We start from the raw sequence: 20,635 nt of genomic DNA, 5'->3' as shown, positions 1-20,635 counted from the left end.
TTTTGTCATCCAAAATCTAGCCAAGACCAGTCTTGCAGCTATTAACAAGTATTTAACCACTTCTTGTACTGATGAATCTAACACTTTAACATAATTCAATTTTTAAAAAATCTCAAGGTCCCCGAGTAGTACTACTCTCAAGACCTTTAAAATTATATCATCCAATACATTCCAATATTTCTGTGGCATTTTCATATATTGCACAGGTTTGCTCCTGAGTAGTAGTAGTAATAATAACAACAACAACATTCGATTTATATACCGCCCTTCAGGACAACTTAATGTCCACTCAGAGAGGTTTACAAAGTATGTTATTATTATCCCCACAACAATAATCACCCTGTGAGGTGGGTGGGGCTGAGAGAGCTCTGGAAGAACTGTGACTAGCCCAAGGTCACCCAGCTGGCTTCAAGCGGAGGAGTGGGGAATCAAACCCGGCTCTCCAGATTAGAGTCCCAGCACTCTTAACTGCTACACCAAACTGGCTCTCCAGAAGGTGCTGCAGACAATTCCAGGTCTATGACAAGTGTTCCTGCATGATGCTGAACATGCGTTGAATTCACAGGTTACCTTTTAGAGCTATATTAAAACTGCTGTCGGTGTACACCTAAAAAGATGTGATTGATAGTTTGGCGAAGGAGAGCAAATTTCCGAACTGCCAAAGAATCAAATGCTCATAATTTATCTCCACATAGCCATGAAGTATTCAATGACACAGTGAATTTGAACACTTGTTATAAGCCTAAAATGCTGCAAGGAATTAATTTGCCATGCATTGAGATCCTGATGTCGGACTATTTTCTACTTAACTGTAAGAGTTTCAGACCAGGGCTAGAAATGAAAGGAGATGACTAGATTGCTGGACAGCAAAATTACGAGCGGACGGAATTGGTGTGGTTTGCATGATGAGAGGCACAGTCCAAAAGAACTCCGTGAAACTTTTGAAGGGCCTTTGTCTCTTTTATTTTTGGAATCAAAACTTGCCCTTCTTGCCTCTTCCTCTGTGCTCCCGCCCCCGCTGCTGCTCCATGTCTGGGATTCCCTGGCTGTCAACCCCACTTCCCTCCCTTGCCCCTCCCCATGTCCAGAAAGCAATGCTTGCTCAAAGGCTGAGCCTCTGCCTTGACACAATAGAGACACAGACAAGGTACTGCACTAAATTTATATGCAATATTCTCACCTTTTCAAATATAGTATTGTTAGAGGGTGGCCTAAGTGTTTACAACTCACCAAAGATATGACCCAACCTAAATTAAATGTATAGCAGGCTCTTGCCTTCAAAGTCAGCTATAGAACTTTTAGAATTTTTTTCTTTTAAAGTGTCCTAGAAAGTGGCATTCCCAAAGTGAAGTCACAATGTCCTTTCCTTTCGTTAACCTCACCATGCTTGATACGAGGAGCAGGGCATTCAAGGGGCTTAAGGAGGCGAATTCAGCCGGCTTCAACTATACTCATCCCAGCATCGCCCAATGAAATCACCCTCCCAGTTTGGCAAGCATTGTTATTATGCCCTTGGCCTGCTCTCAGTTTAACTAGAGCCTGCTTTCATACTTCCCATCTCTTTGCCACACTTAAGAAACAAGAGGGAAGAGTCAATATTTATATATTTATTTAGAGTATTTATATACCCTCCACCTTTCTCAAGATACAGTCAAGACTCAACAATAAATACAAAACACAGAACATCTATTAAAAGCATTAGATCACATCATTAAAACAAGTAACCCAAACAAATAAAAATAAGCAAATATCCAGCCTCATAAAGTCTTTTAAATAACTGCTTTGCATCCCTGCCTTGGCCCTCCTGCAATGGGGAAACAACAGAAAACGCCCAGACAGTAACAGATCATACCCTCAAGAGGGGGGGGGGATACTAAGAGCCAAACTACAAGTGACGCCTTACACAGGTTGGACACTAGTCGGCTTCCCTCAAGTTTTGATGGGAAATGTAGGCATCCTGGTCTTGCAGCTGTAATGGAGAGCCAAGCTGTAAAACCAGGGCGCCTACATTTCCCATCAAAACTTGAGGGAAGCTGACAAGTGTCCAACCTGTGTAAGGCGTCACTTGTAGCTTGGCTCTAAGAGGACTTGTTCTAAGGAGGGCAATTGCTGTACAAATTCACATTGACAGAGACAGTCCTTCAAGTGTGCAGATCCCAGATCTTTATTGTTGGCACCAGGACCTTAATTTGGACCCAGAAACAAATATACAGCCAGTGAAAAGACTTCAGGACTGGTGTGCTGGGGTTTCAGACAAGCAGGCCTTGATAACAAAGAGACCACACTGCATTTTGCCCCAGCCCAGATTACCAAAACATCGTCAAGGGCACAGTACAGTAATTTAGCTGCTATCAAGAACGAAGAGTACTTTTCTTAGCGGAGTACTAAGAATCGCATTACTTGCCTTTTCAATGCATGTTTGTTTGTTTTGTTTTACTTTAGGTATGCCCCACTTTTCTTCCCAACAGGAATCCAGAGTGGCTTATAACATTCGCCCTTCCCCATTTATCCTCACAACAACCCAGTGAGGTAGGTCAGGGAAAGACTATACGACTGGTCATAGGTCACCCAGCAAGTTTCCATGGCAGAGTGGGAATCTGAACCCAGGTCTCCCAGATCATAGTCCGACATAGCCACTACACAATTTTGCCTTAATTTTTCTCCCAGCAGATTATGGAAAAGAAACCAAAGATTTCAGCAAGATTTGGTTTTGTGGGCTTTGTAAGCAATGAATCCATGCATATTTATGGGCATACTGAGTTGGATCCTATCAGCTTTTTCACAGAAGAAAGAAGGCTAGGCCAGGCTTCGTGGAACTCAAGAAGGATCCAACCTGCAGTGAGGAGGAGAGTCCAGTGAGATTGAGCAGAAAAACTGGTGTTAGTTCTCCTTATATGGGTTCTATGGGGCTTAGGAAGCGAACTTCCACACAAATTTAATTTAAGAAGAAAAATTTTAAAAACCTTTTAACAATGAATACTATAGACTATTTTTTTTTCTTTAAACTCATAACTGCAACCATAGAGAAACTTTAAGCCAACAATGGCCATTTTCACACAGCTTACCTTGTTCCCGAAAACACCGAAATCTCGTGCGAAATCGCATGAGAAGACACTGTTATCGCGTCTTCTCACGCGATAACAGTGTCTTCTCGTGAGATTTCGCTGTTTTCTGGATCAAGGTAAGCCGTGTGGAAATGGCCAGTGTCTTGAAAAGGGTAAACAGTTCAACTTGTCTGATTCCACCAAGTGGTACGAGTCCTTTTTCACTATTCTTTCAAGTCGAAGCAACTGTAGCCCAGGCATCTTTCCTCTTCTTGGGGAATTACAGCCCCATAAAAATAATAGTCCCAGTAACAACAACCAACCAAAAACAACCAAGTACAATACACATGCACCATTTAAAGTCATATTGTTTACATACAACATTTGATCACCTTATTCAAGGTGATAAGAGCACATTAATTATTACTTAGCTCCCCGGCAACCAGCTTCTTCCTCAGCTGCTGGCTCCTCCCTGTTGGGCTAAACCAATTACTTTGTAGGGGTTGCACTGGCAGGATCCAACTCACAGTGTATAATTTGCATTCATTTCAAACAAACAGTGCCCTCAAACTGTGCACATCTATGTGACACCAAAGGGATTTGGATCAGTAATGTAATCAGAAGAAATAACAGGGATGACCGTCGTGCTAGTCACGTAATTATAATTAAAAACTTATTGTACTCTCCATATTGACGCATGTGTGCGCACATTCTCACTATTCTGTAACTAATACATACACAGAAGATACAAAAACAATGCACATTCTCATTTAAGGAAAAATGTCTGCTGAAGTTCTTCGCTTTAGAGAGGCTTGTGAGAGCCAATCCCAATGTTCAAAGAAATCACATGGTGCAACCCATGTAGGGAGATCAGCACTTCAGAAAGCAAGTAGGGGGAATCCCATGAGTCAATGCTCCCTCTCACAGAAAACACCCTGCTGACAGAAATCTAGCATGTCAGGAAAGGGGCTTAGAGTAGAATCTTCTTTCTGATGTCAGCTAACCAGAGATTTGTTTTGAAACAAGGAAGAATTCAATCAGAAGCTCCCCCATCTACATCCAGAAAGTGTGCAGTCCTAGGAGGGCTGTACCACATGGTCTCTCTCAATATGTCTCAAGAGATCAAGATCTTACTGTTGATGAATTACACATTCATGACGAAACATAGTGTGCTTAAATGCTTTGGTGACTTCTGTGTGAAACTAGAAAGACTTGAACAAAGATTCACAGGAAAAAAATTCAATTCAGTTAGACCCACAACTGAATGGGGTTTTTTTTGTTTTTACAGAAAACAAGAAATGTCCAGATGTATCAATTGTTTTCAAGAATGAAATGCAGACTCAAAGGACCACAGAAGATGATCCAACTATGGCCTCACTATTCCATGGAGCTTGGCCTTTTGGTAGGTTTTTCTTCAGAAATCCACTGGATGTTTCCTGGTTGTATGGGAATAAGAAGGCCAACTGATTTGGATCGGATGGATTTCTCACCCAATGTTTTTCGGGAATCTCCGACTGTAGAAAAAAACAAAACAAAAAACAAAACTTTTCTATCTACTAGTCAAAGATAAACATATATCTCAGACTTAATCCCTGATTAAAAGATATCTTTGCTGATAGTCATACCAGCTTTAGTCAACTGATTAAATCTGCATACATTTGTATGTGAACAAATAATTTTAATAAAAAGCATACTTTGTTTTTATAGGTTGCACTCATCTGTGCAGAAGACATCATCTTAGAAGAGGTGTTCCCTGCTTGGGGAGAGGTAGAAAACCTCTTCCAAGGCAGTAATTGCCATTTGATGCTTTTAGAAGTATTTCTGTTTTTAAAAATTTTCTTCTGGATTAATTGGGGGCCAGTCCCAGCCATACACCCCCCACCCCACACTGCTACATTGTGGGAATAATAAGAATGGTATACCTTACATGGTCAGTGGAAAGATTATTGAGCTAAGGGGTATAATGTAATTTGCATTCTTAGGAGAAGCAGTACATAAGGAAATCAATGTCACAGTAAAGGGCAGAACTAAGCACTCCTAAATCAGATGAAATGAACGGGTTAGACCTGCTTAACTCTGTGCAGGACAACAGCCTAGGTGCTTTTTAATACTAACATGTCTTCATCGTCCTGCCTTAATATAAATGGAAGAGATGCAGAAAAGCAAAATGCGCAGTCAACATTCAAAAAGCTTACTTTAAATTCTGAAAGGGGGAGGATTCCACCTGAATCTCAAAAAATGCAGATATTCATTTCAACTCTACGGAGCTGAGCCCTGGGGAATTAGACTGATTTTATTATTTTTTAAATCCATTTATTTACAAATGTATTTTCTGAAAACCAGTAAGAGGCTTGCAAGACTGAACCTAGGCAATGTGGTTCCATGCATTGATGAGAAATGCTGTTTTCATTGCCAGACTCCAGGTGGGGGCTAATAGTGTTCTCCCAGAATCACAACGGATCTTTAGACTACAGAGATCAGTTCACCTATGGAAAATGGTAGTTTTGGAGGGTAGACTCTATGGCATCACATTACTGCTGCATTCCCTCCCCTCCCCAAACTTTGCCCTCCTCAGGCTCCACCCCCAAATCTCCAGGAATTTCCCAACCCAGATTTGGTAACCCTATTTCCTTACTAAGGTTGCCTATCTCCAGGTATGGGCTGGCCTGGCATTCTCCCAGAATTACAACTGATTTCCAGACTACAGAGATCAGTTCCCTTGGAGGAGCTCAAGAACCAGTGTGGTTTAGTGGTTAGAGTGTCGGACTAGGATCTGGGAGAACTAGGTTCAAATCCCCACTCTGCCCTGAGTGACCTTGGGCCACAAACTCTCAGCCTAGCCTAACTCACAAGGTCGTAGTGGAGATAAAACGGAGGAGAGGAGAATTATATAAGCTTCTTTGGGTCTCCAGTAGGGAGAAAAGCAGGATATAAATAAAGTAAATCAATTGCACTGTATCATTATCAGTGGTACAGTTCAGGAAACCCAAAGCACTCCCCGCCCCCCCAACACTAGATACATGCACAGTGACGCCATAATACCAACCACCCATTCACCAACTACAGGCTGGCATCTATTGGCGTCCATCCATGGTATCCATTTCAGGACTTGGGATGGAAAGGTGAGTTGTAAGGGGTTCTTGCTGCCAACCAAACAATCTGAATGGTTCTTCTCATTCACCATTAGCCACTATCCTGCTTCACCCCTTTCATCCAATCACTGTAGCCTATTCTAATGATACCAAAGCAGCTGAGGAAGGTTATCACAGTGCAGAGATTTCATTGGTCCCTTAGGAACACTGATAGTCAACCCTCCTCCCCCTGCCTTCAATGATTTTAGTTTAGGTTTTATTACGACTGGGCCCGAATCAAGTAGCTTAAGCAAAGGATTAACTGGGACTTGTCCCAGGGGAGATCCCCATTGTTATGCCATGTTTTCTTACCAAGGTTGCCAATCTTCAGGTGTTCTCCCAGAATTACAGCTATTCTCTAGACTACAGAGGTCAGTTCCAATTTAAAAAACAGCTGCTTTGGAGAGTGAACAACACCGGGGCTTTTTTCAGCTGGAACTGAAATGACCCAAAGTGACTGAAATAACCCACAATGACCCCAAGTGACATCATTGGCCCTGGAACATGCGTGCCCTTTACATGCACACATGTGGTACCAGGGGTACCACCTCCTGCCAAGAGTTGCCCCCTGTGCTGGCAACCCACTGAATTCCACCACCTCTTTTCCCAGAAAAAAAAAAACTCTGGTGAACACTATGGCTCTGAGGTCTCTCCCCTCCCCAAACCGCACCCTCCCATGCTCCACCTTCAAAATCTCCAGGAATTTCCCAACCCGGAGTTGGCAAGCCTGTTTCTCACTATGCTATCCTCCCTGCTCTCTTCATATTCTAGTATGAGGAAGGAAGTGGTGGAGGGGAGGCCGGGCTGCAGCAGAAGCCTCAGGATCTGGATATGCTTGGAAACAAGGGAAATGCAGTCCATAATGCTTTCTTAGAGCCAAGCTACAAGTGATGCCTGACACAGGTTGGACACTTGTCAGCTTCCCTCAAGTTTTGATGGGAAATGTAGGCATCCTGGTCTTGCAGCTGTAACGGAGAGCCAAGCTGTAAAATCAGGACACCTACATTTCCCATCAAAACTTGAGGGAAGCTGACAAGCGTCCAACCTGTGTAAGGCGTCACTTGTAGCTTGGCTCTGATTGTCAATAGGAGCACACTTTTCAGGCTTCCTGATATCAACGGATGCTCGAGGGAGCATCTGTCCTCAGGTTTCCCCTGCCGCAAGGCTTCTCGTCATCACCATCCTCTCTCATACACATGATTGGGAGCTGTCGAGGGGATCAGCAGCAGGGAAAGCTGGTGGGGCAGGTTGGATGGTGGAGAACCGAGTCCCTTCTTAATCAGCCCTGGACTTTGGAAATGCCTGTGCTTGATTCTAAATAGGCTGTGGGGGTTGGACAGAACACAGAGCTCCCCTTTCCAAAGAGAAAGGGTATTCGGCACTGTCATCGCTTATGGTGTAACAGATGCAATCAGGGCCAAATACACGACTCACTATGGACAGCAGCTTCCGAAGAGGGCAACATTGTCCTGCTTCTAATCTCTGTCTTTGGATAGCATTTAAAGGGAAAAAATAATCTGTATTTTGGGGTGTCATTTTAAAAAACAAGGTGTGATTCAGAGCAAGCATTACTGTGACGTCTCACCTTAGAGCTGAGTGAAAAAATCTAGACCCACCATGGGGAGCAACCAACCAAGTTCCATTTGTGTGTAAGCGCCATTGGGAAAAAACACACAGAATCCCAATAGGGGTGGTGTTTGGCCAACTCCGCCTAACATCCTCCAGCTTACCAGTAAGGGACCGGAACAACTTTGGGTTATGGTCAGTTCCACCTTCTGACGAAGAGGAGTCATCCTTCTGCAATGAAGAAAGGACATTAGTCATTTGGAAATAATGGGATCCGGATGTAAAGGGAGGGACTTGCTATATTTCCGTACTGCTTTTCCTTGTTGATCAACACAGTTTAAAATAAAACAAGGAAAGTATATCTCCTCTCTCTTTCTCCCACTTCCTAATCTTAGCCCCACCTGCTGAGTGACTGTATTAGACCATCCTTCAGGTCTAATGTTCTACCACTGAGACTTGGCCTTTCCCCATTGGTCACTGGGAAGAACTTTCAAATAATAAAAGGGGTTAAACATCAGGACTGGTCATCTAGAAGTGGAGGGGAATTACCTTTATGGAATGAGTTCTTTAAGAGCTGGTTTGGGAAAGTGCTGGCCTGGTTTGATTCCAAAAATCTCAATCTTCAAAGCAAGAACAGTGGCAGAGTTTTCTGTTGCTAATAGGAAGGTGCTGGAGATGACCTACAACCATCTAAGATATCTTAGAGACCATCTTTGCACCGGATCTCAACTACAGTCTCAAAGATCAACTAGGAATACTGTTTTATGTATTCCATCGATGTATCAAGTCAGGATCGCAAGGGTACACACAGAGGCATTTTGGTGAGTGTCTTTCAAGCAATCCCTAGAGACACTGCAAAACCAAAATCTAGATGCCTTCCAGATGTAGCATATGGTCTTCCCCCCCCCCCCACCCCCAACCCACCAATTGGCATTTGGTGGTCAAAGAAGAAAGAAGATAAGAGGCTTCAATCTAGATCACGGGGGATTTTGCGGTTAAAATATTGTTACTGTCCTGAGAGGAGATAGGTTATCAAATCAAACAAATACAAATTAATAAATCTACTTAAAAGTAGTCATTACTGGAAATCAAGGGACTTTGTCAAAGAGAGCCTCAGTTGGGGTTCCTGCTTCTGGCCAGAACCTGAATCGGATTCTAAGAGTTAGATTTAAAGCTTTCTGCATGCAAAGCATGTCTTCCGCTGACACTAGAAGCAGTCTACACATTTTTGAAGTTTCCTGTAAAGTTCCTTGTATAAATAGTCATTTGTAATTCTCCCATCTGTCTTGTTTCCATTTATTATCAGTTTTGCCAAATACTAGAATTAGGTGTCTAAAAACGCACACGTGTCAGATTGGGTGGGGAGGGGACGTTCAATGGTTTTAGGAATGAGTTATAATTTATTTTATTCCCTGTGTTTTAGGCTGCAAAACAGAAGATCCAATCTACCTGGGAACCAGTCGGCCAACCTAATCTGGAAAGAGCAGGTCCTACTAGACAGGTAGCAGAACAGAAACTTGGCGAGCCCATGCAGCCGTATTCTTTGGCTCGATGACAAGAAGCCAACAGAGGGCTTGCTAGGGAAAGGCGCATGCTAATGAGCGCTCTGTCCTTTTCCTAATGCACTAATCTTCATTCCTCAAGAACGCCTGTTAGCACATTGAATGCCTGGACATGCCTGTTCTGTTTCTAAGCGCAGAGTAGGTCTCTGATGGATGCGTGATCTGGCAACTGGGCCTGAACATCCAGGCTGCCAAAAAAGCTCTGGACACCTCCCAACTCCCATTTCCATTTCGCTTTGTTTCTTTTCTGCTTTAACAAGAGACCCTGTGCTCTTTGTCCATTGTTTCCCAACGTCTCTGCCATTGTAATGACAACAGGGTTCACAAGTGTACAGACATTGCGTACCTACTGAGAAGGTCATCCAAAAGCGGCCCTTAAAAGGATTCTCTAAGAATGGCTTACAGAGAATACAAATTCTAAACTCGCTGAACCACACAGGGGTATAATCTTTCCAAATCAGATGATTATGGCTTCTCAGCAGCAAACAGCTAAGTACTGTCCAGGTAGTAACATCTCCCCCCCCACAACCTTTCCTGGACAAGAAAGATGATAAAGGTTATCAAGGGCATTTCAGAGCTGTGTTCCATTGGCAAAGGCCGCTAGGTCCCAAATGGAAAAATAATCAACTCTGAAGTTTACAGGGAAATTTATTTTACTCACCGGACAGTTTAAAACTGGTTTGCAATTTCTGGGATCTTTTCCAGAATTGAAACTAACGTCTGAAAGCAAACTGCAGATCAACCATTTGCCTGACTGGGTATTTTCCAATAAAATGGGCACTGTATTCTTTCAAGATCCTGACAACTATCAAATAGAGGAGCCGTTATCTCGGGAAACTTACATCCAAAGGCATGAGCTGGCCAAAGGTCAGTATTTTAAGGGGTCTTTAACATTTCATAATGTGCTTCTCTTTTGAAAAATAAATGGCAAAATTTCCCCCATGATTCTGCCCAGCAGTACCAGCTTAACAAGGTATACCACCTGAGGCTGCCCTCTTATACCATTACCCCGCTGCTTACTGCTCCCCATCCAGGGCTTTTTTTTCAGGGAAAAGAGGTGGTGGAACTCAGTGAGTTGCACTCAGAGAAAATGGTCACATGGCTGGTGGCCCCACCCCCTGATCTCCACACAGAGGGGAGTTTAGATTGCCCTCCGTGCAGCTCAGTGGCGCAGAGGGCCATCTAAACTCCCCTCTGTCTGGAGATCATGGGCGGGGGCACCAGCCATGTGACCGTTTTCAAGAGGTTCCGGAATGCCGTTCCACCACGTTCCAGCTGAAAAAAAGCCCTGGCCATTGGGGTCACCTCTCCCCCTGTTTCATCAATATGGATGGATGAGAACCACATATGAGTAAATGAGCCTTTATCGAGATGTAGAACACTGGGCAAAAAACAGTAAACAACTATCCCATTGTCTTTATCCCAGAAGGAGACTGGAGGAGAAAGGCCTTCACTTTCCATGGTCCTATGGGGGGGATCATGACCAATCTAGAGCTGTGGTGGAAACCATTCAGTGGTCATTCTGCTAGCTGGCCGATAATACCAGAACTGCCAGACTCCATGATATGTTGAGCTTTCTGTGATGTCAAATCCATCTCGCCATTTAGACTTTCTGTCAGCTGGCAGCACTTGTGGGATTTGGTAACATGGACAAAGGGTTTAATCAGACACAGAGGAAAGGGTATTTTAGAAAGGGATGGAGTGCTTGGTCACCACAGGAATTTATTAAGTGTTTCTGAATTAGAAGATCATTAACAGGAGGTAAACTTCCCTGAATGATCTTCTGAAAGCCACAGCAAGCTGGATGTGTCTTTTGATAAAGGAGCGACAGGGAGGACCACCAGATCTAACCCAGTCTTCTGTGTGATCTGAAGGTATTCTCACGGGGATGCTGAGACTAGAACTTCACTCACTCACCCATCCACCCAATGGGGGCCGAAAGCAGCTCACATCATTGTCCTCCCCTCCAATTTATCCTCACAACAACCCTGTGAGGTAGATAGACTTAGCTAGTACGTGATTAGCTCAAGGTCACCTAGCAAACTTCCGTGGCAGAGTGCAAATTGAACCTTGTTCTTCCAGATCGTAGTGGTTAACATTTGGAATTTGCTGCTGGGGGATTCACTACAAGCATAAGTGGCTTTAAAAGGGGATTAGATAAATTCATGGAAGGTAAATGCATCAGTGACTCCTAACCACGGTGACTAAGAGGCATTGGCAGTGACCCTCTCAATCCCTGTGGCAGGAGGCAACATCAGGGCAAGACCTCAGCCTTTCTGTCCTGTTGTTGGCCCTCCAGAGTACCTGGCTGGCCACCATATGGGACAGGCGCTGGATTAGCTGGAGCACCCCACTCTAAGCTTTTTTTGCGTGCTTATCTTAGGCCTCAATACATGTAATTTTTCTCAGTGGAAAGAAACAGTGATTCTCAGGGATAGTTTCAGGTCAGGAAATCCATGCAAAGGAGAGACACACCACGGCTGCATTCTGAATCGGGCCCTTGCACATCTGGGAACTGATGTCTGAGCACAGAACACAGAAAGCGCATCTGATCAGAAGTCCTCATGGCGGGCCCGGAGAGCATGCGAAGACAATGTCACCGGCAGTGGGCACTTAAGGATAGGTGTGATAACGACAGGAAAATGTCCTGGAACCAGAAATATTTAGGAAGCTCCCAATTTCTCCTTTAGTAAAAACTGTGCCTCAAGGGGCTGGTTTGCCTCTGTGGGTGTGTTGTGGGGTGTGGAATCAGAATGAATGACCAGCTGCAGTTGCTTCCCATGGCGATAAAAGAATGTTGTGGGGGGTGACAGTTGGTGACTGAGAAGAGAGTTACAGAGAGAAGAATTAAAAGACACAGAGGAGGATGAAGCAGAAGAGGAGAAAGAACCTTTCACTGGTGTAGAAAGGAAGGTAGTCAACTCTGCACTGGGAAACGCCTGGAGACTTGGGGGGTGGGGGGCAGCCTGAGGAAAGCAGGGTTTGGGAAGGCGAGGGACTTAGCAGGGTATAATACCCTAGGAACCACCTCCCAAAGCAGCCATTTTCTGCAGGGGAACTGATCCCTGTCATCTGGAGAGCAGGTCTAATTCTGGAAGATCTCCAGGGCCTGCCTAGAGATCTGCAACCCTAGTAGAAAAAGAAATATGGGAACCTAGAAACTCGATTGTGAAGAGAGTGACAATCTCTTGGCTGAAAGGACACCAGGGTTCAAGATCAACAGAGAGAGGTGGCTATCTAGTGGCCAAACTCGATGTGACGCTGCTGTTGTAGGAGGCAGTGTGTTCTTATCTGAAACTGGGCCACAGTGTTGAGGAGGGGGGTTAACGCTTCTCTCCTGTGCCATTTTCCTAACAGATATCCTAACCCCCTCAGGCCGCTCCTTATCCTTCTCATATGTGGCCAGAGTTTGACACCCTTATCATTACCTTATCATTAGCCTGACTGTGACACACAGCCTGCATCATCGCCCCTGTGAGATCATAAAGTGCCCTCTGCCTACAGAGTATAAGGTTGCCCATAAAACCCCCCGAACTCTTTGGGACTAAGCCAGTGTTTCTGGAGACTTGAACTCATCTACAGCTGCCGTACCTGGCAGGTATAAAAATCCCTGGAGAAGTTCATGATGGATGAGGCCGCTAGTCGTGGCCTCTGTAATCTCTTAAACCAGCTACTTTGTACAAAAGGGTTTTTTAAAAGTTGCTTTTGAGAGCGAGCCCTTTAATATAGTTCTGCTCTTGCTGTTTTCATAGGTTTGAATCTAATCTTTACTATTTAGGGCTTCTAATCCTTTTTAGATTTTATGACTGAAGTTATGGAATTAAGAGGAAAAAACGAACAGGTAAAAATGAAAAGAAAATGGAAATTGGATGAATGAAACAGAATAGCTGGCTAAAAGTAAACATGATATTCCAGATGTGTAATAATTTTAAAAATATAATAAAGGAGTTAATAGATGAAATATGCTTACAAGCTGCAAGGAAAGGACAAAGGTGAATCTGAAAGTGAACATCTAGGCATAACTTTCACAATGGTAATTTGATTTATTCTGCAATTCTCTGACCATCTGGCAGCTCCCTTTTACCAGCCTTTGGGGGAGCGGACCCACTGGCAGCTCAGAAGAAATCTCCAACCTGTTTAATAACCTTTGGGGGAGCTGACCCACTGGCAGCTCAGAAGAACTCACCAAACTTTAAAAACCTTGAAGGAGCTGACCATCTGGCAGCACCCTTTAACCAGCATTTGGCGGCTGACCCACTGGCAGCTCAGTCCAACTGGCCAAACTTAACCAACCTTGAGGGAGCTGACCATCTGGCAGCTCCCTTTAACCAGCATTTGGCGGCTGACCCACTGGCAGCTCAGTCCAACTGGCCAAACTTAACCAACCTTGAGGGAGCTGACCATCTGGCAGCTCCCTTTTTCCAGCGTTTGGAGGGGGCTGACCCACTGGCAGCTCAATCCAACAAAAAAAAATTTACCAAACTTTGGAGGAGCTGACCATCTGGCAGCTCCCTTTTACCAGTGTTTGGGGGGCTGACCCAATGGCAGCTCAATCCAACAAAACAACGTTCACAATGCTAATTTGATTTATTCTGCAATTCTACTTTCAGGAATCAAAAGCCCCCCTCAGGGTAAGTAAACTTCAAGAGGAATTGTAAAAGCAGGGGGAAAGGACAAGAGTGGAGAGATGTCAACTATGACTGTATCCTTAAAAAGAAATATTAAGCCCAATGAAACTTTCATTGAGGAAGAGCCCTATCTAAGACCACCAAGGGGAGGACACATGTTGGCAGCTCAGATTTCTGAACAACCTGATGAACATTCTTTGGGGAGCTGAACCGATGGCAGCTCAGACCAACGGGCCGAACGTTCATCAAACTTTGGGGAGCTGACCAATGGGCATTTAGGGGGATGACCAAACTTTGAACCATCTCTGGAGAACTGACTGTCTGGCAGCTCCCTTTTTCCAGCTTTTAGGGAGCTGACCCACTGACAGCTCAGTCTAACGCACCAAAGTTTACCAACCCTGAGGGAGCTGACCAACAGGTAGCACACGTTTACCAGCATTTGGGGAGGCTGACCCACTGGCAGCTCAGTCCAACTGACCAAATTTTACCAACCTTAAGGGAGCTGACCATCTGGCAGCTCCCTTTTACCAGCCTTTGGGTGGCTGACCCACTGGCAGCTCATTCCAACAAAACAAACTTTACCAACCTTTGGGCGAGCTGACCATCTGGCAGCTCCCTTTTAGCAGCATTTGGATGGCTTACCCACTGGCAGCTCAGTCCAACAAAACAAACTTTACCAACCTTGAAGGAGCTGACCATCTGGCAGCTCCCTTTTACCAGCCTTTGGGGGAGCGGACCCACTGGCAGCTCAGAAGAAATCTCCAACCTGTTTAATAACCTTTGGGGGAGCTGACCCACTGGCAGCTCAGAAGAACTCACCAAACTTTAAAAACCTTGAAGGAGCTGACCATCTGGCAGCACCCTTTAACCAGCATTTGGCGGCTGACCCACTGGCAGCTCAGTCCAACAAAACAACGTTCACAATGCTAATTTGATTTATTCTGCAATTCTACTTTCAGGAATCAAAAGCCCCCCTCAGGGTAAGTAAACTTCAAGAGGAATTGTAAAAGCAGGGGGAAAGGACAAGAGTGGAGAGATGTCAACTATGACTGTATCCTTAAAAAGAAATATTAAGCCCAATGAAACTTTCATTGAGGAAGAGCCCTATCTAAGACCACCAAGGGGAGGACACATGTTGGCAGCTCAGATTTCTGAACAACCTGATGAACATTCTTTGGGGAGCTGAACCGATGGCAGCTCAGACCAACGGGCCGAACGTTCATCAAACTTTGGGGAGCTGACCAATGGGCATTTAGGGGGATGACCAAACTTTGAACCATCTCTGGAGAACTGACTGTCTGGCAGCTCCCTTTTTCCAGCTTTTAGGGAGCTGACCCACTGACAGCTCAGTCTAACGCACCAAAGTTTACCAACCCTGAGGGAGCTGACCAACAGGTAGCACACGTTTACCAGCATTTGGGGAGGCTGACCCACTGGCAGCTCAGTCCAACTGACCAAATTTTACCAACCTTAAGGGAGCTGACCATCTGGCAGCTCCCTTTTACCAGCCTTTGGGTGGCTGACCCACTGGCAGCTCATTCCAACAAAACAAACTTTACCAACCTTTGGGCGAGCTGACCATCTGGCAGCTCCCTTTTAGCAGCATTTGGATGGCTTACCCACTGGCAGCTCAGTCCAACAAAACAAACTTTACCAACCTTGAAGGAGCTGACCATCTGGCAGCTCCCTTTTACCAGCCTTTGGGGGAGCGGACCCACTGGCAGCTCAGAAGAAATCTCCAACCTGTTTAATAACCTTTGGGGGAGCTGACCCACTGACAGCTCAGAAGAACTCACCAAACTTTAAAAACCTTGAAGGAGCTGACCATCTGGCAGCACCCTTTAACCAGCATTTGGCGGCTGACCCACTGGCAGCTCAGTCCAACTGGCCAAACTTAACCAACCTTGAGGGAGCTGACCATCTGGCAGCTCCCTTTAACCAGCATTTGGCGGCTGACCCACTGGCAGCTCAGTCCAACTGGCCAAACTTAAACAACCTTGAGGGAGCTGACCATCTGGCAGCTCCCTTTTTCCAGTGTTTGGGGGGCTGACCCACTGGCAGCTCAATCCAACAAAAAAAAAATTTACCAAACTTTGGAGGAGCTGACCATCTGGCAGCTCCCTTTAACCAGTGTTTGGGGGGCTGACCCAATGGCAGCTCAATCCAACAAAACAACGTTCACAATGCTAATTTGATTTATTCTGCAATTCTACATTCAGGAATCAAAAGCCCCCCTCAGGGTAACTAAACTACAAGAGGAATTGTAAAAGCAGGGGGAAAGGACAAGAGTGGAGAGATGTCAACTATGACTGTATCCTTTTGGCAGCTCCCTTTTACCAGAGTTTGGGGGCTGACCCACTGGCAGCTCAGTCCAACTGACCAAACTTTAACAACCTTGAGGGAGCTGACCATCTGGCAGCTCCCTTTAGCCAGCGTTTGGGGGCTGACCCACTGGCACTTCAGTCCAACTGACCAAACTTAACCAACCTTGAGGGAGCTGACCATCTGGTAGCTCCGTTTTTCCAGCGTTGGGGGGGTTGACCCACTGGCACCTCAATCCAACAAAACAACTTTCACAATGCTAATTTGATTTATTCTGCAATTCTACTTTCAAGAATCAAAAGCCCCCCTCAGGGTAAGTAAACTTCAAGAGGAATTGTAAAAGCAGGGGGAAAGGACAAGAGTGGAGAGATGTCAACTATGACTGTAACCTTTTGGCAGCTCCCTTTTACCATAGTTTGTGGAGCTGACCCACTGGCAGCTCAGTCCAATTAACCAAAATTTACCAACCTTCAGGGAGCTGATCATCCGGCAGCTCCTTTTTTCAAGCTTTTGTGGGACTGACCCACTGGCAGCTCAGTCCAACTCACCAAAGTTTACCAACCTTAAGGGAGCTGACCAACTGGCAGCTCCCTTTTACCAGCGTTTGGGGGGGCTGACCCACTGGCAGCTCAGTACAACTGACCAAATTTTAGCAACCTTGAGGGAGCTGACCATCTGGCAGCTCCCTTTTCCCAGCGTTTGGGGGGCTGACCCACTGGCAGCTCAATCCAACAAAACAAACTTTACCAACCTTGCGGGGAGCTGACCATCAGGCAGCTCCCCTTTCCCAGCGTTTGGGGGGCTGACCCACTGGCAGCTCTGAAGAACTCGCCAACCTGTTTACCAACCTTTGGGGGAGCTGACCCACTGGCAGCTCAGAAGAACTCTCCAACCTGTTTAATAACCTTTGGTGCAGCTGACCAACTGGCAGCTCAGAAGAAATCTCCAACCTGTTTAATAACCTTTGGGGGAGCTGACCCACTGCCAGCTCAGAAGAACTCACCAACCTGTTTACCAACCTTTGGGAGAGCTGACCCACTGGCAGCTCAGAAGAAATCTCCAACCTGTTTAATAACCTTTGGGGGAGCTGACCCACTAGCAGCTCAGAAGAAATCTCCAACCTGTTTACCGACCTTTGGGGGACCTGACCGACTGGCAGCTCAGAAGAAATCGCCAACCTGTTTAACAACCTTTGGGGGAGCTGACCCACTGGCAGCTCAGAAGAAATCTCCAACCAGTTTACCAACCTTTGGGGGAGCTGACCCACTGGCAGCTCAGAAGAACTCTCAAACCTGTTTAATAACCTTTGGGGGAGCTGACCCAATGGCACCTCAGTCCAACTAACCAAACTTTAACAACCTTGAGGGAGCTGACCATCTGGCAGCTCAGTCCAACTGGTCAAACTTAACCAACCGTGAGGGAGCTGACCATCTGGCACCTCCCTTTTTCCAGCGTTTGGGGGGGGGGATAACCCACTGGCAGCTCAATCCAACAAAACAACTTTCACAATGGTAATTTGATTTATTCTGCAATTCTACTTTCAGAAATCAAAAGCCCCCCTCAGGGTAAGTAAACTTCAAGAGGAATTGTAAAAGCAGGGGGAAAGGACAAGAGTGGAGAGATGTCAACTATGACTGTATCCTTTTGGCAGCTCGCTTTTACCAGAGTTTGGGGGGCTGACCCACTGGCAGCTCAGTCCAACTAACCAAAATTTACCAACCTTCAGGGAGCTGACCATCTGGCAGCTCCCCTTTTCCGGCTTTTGGGGGGCTGACCCACTGGCAGCTCAGTCCAACTCACCAAAGTTTACCAACCTTGAGGGAGCTGACGAACTGGCAGCTCCCTTTTACCAGCATTTGGGGGGGCTGACCCACTGGCAGCTCAATACAACTGACCAAATTTTAGCAACCTTGAGGGAGCTGACCATCTGGCAGCTCCCTTTAACCAGCATTTGGGGGGGGCTGACCCACTGGCAGCTCAATCCAACAAAACAAAATTTAACAAACTTTGGAGGAGCTGACCATCTGGCAGCTCCCTTTTACCAGTATTTGCGGGGCTGACCCCCTGGCAGCTCAATCCAATAAAACAATGTTCACAATACTAATTTGATTTATTCTGCAATTCTACTTTCAGGAATCAAAAGCCCCCCTCAGGGTAAGTAAACTTCAAGAGAAATTGTAAAAGCAGGGGGAAAGGACAAGAGTGGAGAGATGTCAACTATGACTGTATCCTTTTGGCAGCTCCCTTTTACCAGAGTTTGGGGGGCTGACCCACTGGCAGCTCAGTCCAACTGACCAAACTTTAACAACCTTGAGGGAGCTGACCATCTGGCAGCTCCCTTTAACCAGCGTTTGGGGGCTGACCCACTGGCACTTCAGTCCAACTGACCAAACTTAACGAACCTTGAGGGAGCTGACCATCTGGTAGCTCCCTTTTTCCAGCGTTTGGGGAGCTGACCCACTGGCAGCTCAATCCAACAAAACAACTTTCACAATGCTAATTTGATTTATTCTGCAATTCTACTTTCAGGAATCAAAAGCCCCCCTCAGGGTAATTAAACCTCAAGAGGAATTGTAAAAGCAGGGGGAAAGGACATGAGTGGAGAGATGTCAACTATGACTGTATCCTTTTGGCAGCTCCCTTTTACCAGAGTTTGTGGGGCTGACCCACTGGCAGCTCAGTCCAACTCACCAAAGTTTACCAACCTTGAGGGAGCTGACCATCTGGCAGCTCCCTTTTCCCAGCGTTTGGGGGGCTGACCCACTGGCAGCTCAATCCAACAAAACAAACTTTACCAACCTTTCGGGGAGCTGACCATCTGGCAGCTCCCCTTTCCCAGCGTTTGGGGGGCTGACCCACTGGCAGCTCTGAAGAACACTCCAACCTGTTTACCAACCTTTGGGGGAGCTGACCCACTGGCAGCACAGAAGAACTCTCCAACCTGTTTAATAACCTTTGGTGCAGCTGACCCAGTGGCAGCTCAGAAGAACTCACCAACCTGTTTACCAACCTTGGGAGAGCTGACCCACTGGCAGCTCAGAAGAAATCTCCAACCTGCTAAATAATCATTGGGGGAGTTGACCCACTGGCAGCTCAGAAGAAATCTCCAACCTGTTTAATAACCTATGGGGGAGCTGACCCACTGGCAGCTCAGAACTCACCAACCTGTTTACCAACCTTTGGGAGAGCTGACCCACTGGCAGCTCAGAAGAAATCTCCAACCTTTTTAATAACCTTTGGGGGAGCTGACCCACTAGCAGCTCAGAAGAAATCTCCAACCTGTTTACCAACCTTTGGGGGAGCTGACCGACTGGCAGCTCAGAAGAAATCTCAAACCTGTTTACCAACCTTTGCGGGAGCTGACCCACTGGCAGCTCAGAAGAACTCTCAAACCTGTTTAATAACCTTTGGGGGAGCTGACCCACTGGCAGCTCAGTCCAATTGACCAAACTTTAAAAACCTTGAGGGAGCTGACCATCTGGCAGCTCCCTTTAACCAGCGTTTGGGGGCTGACCCACTGGCAGCTCAGTCCAACTGGCCAAACTTACCCAACCTTGAGGGAGCTGACCATCTGGCAGCTCCCTTTTTCCAGCGTTTGGGGGGCTGACCCACTGGCAGCTCAATCCAACAAAACAACTTTCACAATGCTAATTTGATTTATTCTGCAATTCAACTTTCAGGAATCAAAAGCCCCCCTCAGGGTAAATAAACTTCAAGAGGAATTGTAAAAGCAGGGGGAAAGGACAAGAGTGGAGAGATGTCAACTATGACTGTATCCTTTTGGCAGCTCCCTTTTACCAGAGTTTGCGGGGCTGACCCACTGGCAGCTCAGTCCAATTAACCAAAATTTACCAACCTTCAGGGAGCTGACCATCTGGCAGCTCCCCTTTTCCGGCTTTAGGCGTCTGACCCACTGGCATCTCAGTCCAACTCACCAAAGTTTACCAACCTTGAGGGAGCTGACCAACTGGCAGCTCCCTTTTACCAGCGTTTGGGGGGGCTGACCCACTGGCAGCTCAGTACAACTGACCAAATTTTAGCAACCTAGAGGGAGCTGACCATCTGGCAGCTCCCTTTTTCCAGCATTTGGGGGGGCTGACCCACTGGCAGCTCAATCCAACAAAACAAAATTTACCAAACATTGGAGGAGCTGACCATCTGGCAGCTCCCTTTTACCAGTGTTTGCGGGGCTGACCCCCTGGCAGCTCAATCCAATAAAACAATGTTCACAATACTAATTTGATTTATTCTGCAATTCTACTTTCAGGAATCAAAAGCCCCCCTCAGGGTAAGTAAACTTCAAGAGAAATTGTAAAAGCAGGGGGAAAGGACAAGAGTGGAGAGATGTCAACTATGACTGTATCCTTTTGGCAGCTCCCTTT

The sequence above is a fragment of the Eublepharis macularius genome, chromosome 13, assembly GCF_028583425.1.
Source record: "Eublepharis macularius isolate TG4126 chromosome 13, MPM_Emac_v1.0, whole genome shotgun sequence".
Lineage (NCBI taxonomy): Eukaryota > Metazoa > Chordata > Lepidosauria > Squamata > Eublepharidae > Eublepharis > Eublepharis macularius.
Note: the sequence above shows the minus strand (reverse complement) of the source record.